The following is a 4,419-nucleotide window of genomic DNA, read 5'->3' on the forward strand; positions in this document are numbered from 1 at the left end:
ATGTTGACTACAGTAAACAGGATAATAACTAGGGTATCAACAGTCTATAATGTTGACTACAGTAAACAGGATAATAACTAGGGTATCAACAGTCTATAATGTTGACTACAGTAAACAGGATAATAACTAGGGTATCAGTCTATAATGTTGACTACAGTAAACAGGATAATAACTAGGGTATCAGCCTATAATGTTGACTACAGTAAACAGGATAATAACTAGGGTATCAACAGTCTATAATGTTGACTACAGTAAACAGGATAATAACTAGGGTATCAACAGTCTATAATGTTGACTACAGTAAACAGGATAATAACTAGGGTATCAACAGTCTATAATGTTGTGATATTACAGTAAACAGGATAATAACTAGGGTATCAGCCTATAATGTTGACTACAGTAAACAGGATAATAACTAGGGTATCAACAGTCTATAATGTTGACTACAGTAAACAGGATAATAACTAGGGTATCAACCTATAATGTTGACTACAGTAAACAGGATAATAACTAGGGTATCAACAGTCTATAATGTTGACTACAGTAAACAGGATAATAACTAGGGTATCAACAGCATATAATGTTGTGATATTACAGTAAACAGGATAATAACTAGGGTATCAGCCTATAATGTTGACTATAGTAAACAGGATAATAACTAGGGTAACAGCAATTTAAGGAATGGGATAACTCATCTGTGTATACTGTATTCCATACTATTCTGCCGTATCTTAGTTCATTCCGCTCTGACATAGCTCGTCCATATTCTTAATTCATTCCTTACCTAGATTTGTGTGTATTAGGTATATGTTGTGTAATTTGTTAGATATTACTTGTTAGATATTGCTGCACTGTCGGAGCTAGAAGCACATGCATTTTGCTACACCTGCATCAACAACAACTGCTAATCACTCTCAAAGCTGATCCGTATCCACCATGTCCTAATCTATCAAAGTTGATCCGTATCCACCATGTCTTAGATCTATCAAAGTTGATCCGTATCCACCATGTCTTAGATCTATCAAAGCTGATCCGTATCCACCATGTCTTAGATCTATCAAAGCTGATCCGTATCCACCATGTCTTAGATCTATCAAAGCTGATCCGTATCCACCATGTCTTAGATCTATCAAAGCTGATCCGTATCCACCATGTCTTAGATCTATCAAAGCTGATCCGTATCCACCATGTTCTAATCTATAAAAGCTGATCCGTATCCACCATGTCTTAGATCTATCAAAGCTGATCCATATCCACCATGTCTTAGATCTATCAAAGCTGATCCGTATCCACCATGTCTTAGATCTATCAAAGCTGATCCGTATCCACCATGTCTTAGATCTATCAAAGCTGATCCGTATCCACCATGTTCTAATCTATCAAAGCTGATCCGTATCCACCATGTCTTAGATCTATCAAAGCTGATCCGTATCCACCATGTCCTAATCTATCAAAGCTGATCCGTATCCACCATGTTCTAATCTATCAAAGCTGATCCGTATCCACCATGTCTTAGATCTATCAAAGCTGATCCGTATCCACCATGTCCTAATCTATCAAAGCTGATCCGTATCCACCATGATCCGTATCCACCATTCTTAGATCTATAATCTATCAAAGCTGATCCGTATCCACCATGTCTTAGATCTATCAAAGCTGATCCGTATCCATCATGTCTTAGATCTATCAAAGCTGATCCGTATCCACCATGTCTTAGATCTATCAAAGCTGATCCGTATCCACCATGTCTTAGATCTATCAAAGCTGATCCGTATCCACCATGTCTTAGATCTATCAAAGCTGATCCGTATCCACCATGTCCTAATCTATCAAAGCTGATCCGTATCCACCATGTCTTAGATCTATCAAAGCTGATCCGTATCCACCATGTTCTAATCTATCAAAGCTGATCCGTATCCACCATGTCTTAGATCTATCAAAGCTGATCCATATCCACCATGTCTTAGATCTATCAAAGCTGATCCGTATCCACCATGTCTTAGATCTATCAAAGCTGATCCGTATCCACCATGTCTTAATCTATCAAAGCTGATCCGTATCCACCATGTCTTAGATCTATCAAAGCTGATCCGTATCCACCATGTCTTAGATCTATCAAAGCTGATCCGTATCCACCATGTCCTAATCTATCAAAGCTGATCCGTATCCACCATGTCTTAGATCTATCAAAGCTGATCCGTATCCACCATGTCTTAGATCTATCAAAGCTGATCCGTATCCACCATGTCCTAATCTATCAAAGCTGATCCGTATCCACCATGTCTTAGATCTATCAAAGCTGATCCATATCCACCATGTTCTAATCTATCAAAGCTGATCCGTATCCACCATGTCTTAGATCTATCAAAGCTGATCCGTATCCACCATGTCTTAGATCTATCAAAGCTGATCCGTATCCACCATGTCTTAGATCTATCAAAGCTGATCCGTATCCACCATGTCCTAATCTATCAAAGCTGATCCATATCCACCATGTCTTAGATCTATCAAAGCTGATCCGTATCCACCATGTTCTAATCTATCAAAGCTGATCCGTATCCACCATGTCTTAGATCTATCAAAGCTGATCCGTATCCACCATGTCTTAGATCTATCAAAGCTGATCCGTATCCACCATGTCTTAGATCTATCAAAGCTGATCCGTATCCACCATGTCCTAATCTATCAAAGCTGATCCGTATCCACCATGTCTTAGATCTATCAAAGCTGATCCGTATCCACCATGTCTTAGATCTATCAAAGCTGATCCGTATCCACCATGTCTTAGATCTATCAAAGCTGATCCGTATCCACCATGTCTTAGATCTATCAAAGCTGATCCGTATCCACCATGTCTTAGATCTATCAAAGCTGATCCGTATCCACCATGTCTTAGATCTATCAAAGCTGATCCGTATCCACCATGTTCTAATCTATCAAAGCTGATCCGTATCCACCATGTCCTAATCTATCAAAGCTGATCCGTATCCACCATGTCTTAGATCTATCAAAGCTGATCCGTATCCACCATGTCTTAGATCTATCAAAGCTGATCCGTATCCACCATGTCTTAGATCTATCAAAGCTGATCCGTATCCACCATGTCTTAGATCTATCAAAGCTGATCCATATCCACCATGTCTTAGATCTATCAAAGCTGATCCGTATCCACCATGTCTTAGATCTATCAAAGCTGATCCATATCCACCATGTTCTAATCTATCAAAGCTGATCCGTATCCACCATGTCTTAGATCTATCAAAGCTGATCCATATCCACCATGTCTTAGATCTATCAAAGCTGATCCGTATCCACCATGTCTTAGATCTATCAAAGCTGATCCGTATCCACCATGTCTTAGATCTATCAAAGCTGATCCGTATCCACCATGTCTTAGATCTATCAAAGCTGATCCGTATCCACCATGTCTTAGATCTATCAAAGCTGATCCATATCCACCATGTCTTAGATCTATCAAAGCTGATCCGTATCCATCATGTCTTAGATCTATCAAAGCTGATCCGTATCCACCATGTCCTAATCTATCAAAGCTGATCCGTATCCACCATGTCTTAATCTATCAAAGCTGATCCATATCCACCATGTTCTAGATCTATCAAAGCTGATCCGTATCCATCATGTCTTAGATCTATCAAAGCTGATCCATATCCACCATGTCTTAGATCTATCAAAGCTGATCCGTATCCACCATGTTATAGATCTATCAAAGCTGATCCGTATCCACCATGTCTTAGATCTATCAAAGCTGATCCGTATCCACCATGTCTTAGATCTATCAAAGCTGATCCGTATCCATCATGTCTTAGATCTATCAAAGCTGATCCGTATCCACCATGTCCTAATCTATCAAAGCTGATCCGTATCCACCATGTCTTAGATCTATCAAAGCTGATCCGTATCCACCATGTCTTAGATCTATCAAAGCTGATCCGTATCCACCATGTCTTAGATCTATCAAAGCTGATCCGTATCCACCATGTCTTAGATCTATCAAAGCTGATCCGTATCCACCATGTCTTAGATCTATCAAAGCTGATCCGTATCCACCATGTCTTAGATCTATCAAAGCTGATCCATATCCACCATGTTCTAATCTATCAAAGCTGATCCGTATCCACCATGTTCTAATCTATCAAAGCTGATCCGTATCCACCATGTCTTAGATCTATCAAAGCTGATCCGTATCCACCATGTCTTAGATCTATCAAAGCTGATCCGTATCCACCATGTCTTAGATCTATCAAAGCTGATCCGTATCCACCATGTCTTAGATCTATCAAAGCTGATCCATATCCACCATGTCTTAGATCTATCAAAGCTGATCCGTATCCACCATGTCTTAGATCTATCAAAGCTGATCCATATCCACCATGTTCTAATCTATCAAAGCTGATCCGT

Source organism: Oncorhynchus keta, unplaced genomic scaffold, assembly GCF_023373465.1.
Source record: "Oncorhynchus keta strain PuntledgeMale-10-30-2019 unplaced genomic scaffold, Oket_V2 Un_contig_28_pilon_pilon, whole genome shotgun sequence".
Taxonomy (NCBI): Eukaryota; Metazoa; Chordata; class Actinopteri; order Salmoniformes; family Salmonidae; genus Oncorhynchus; species Oncorhynchus keta.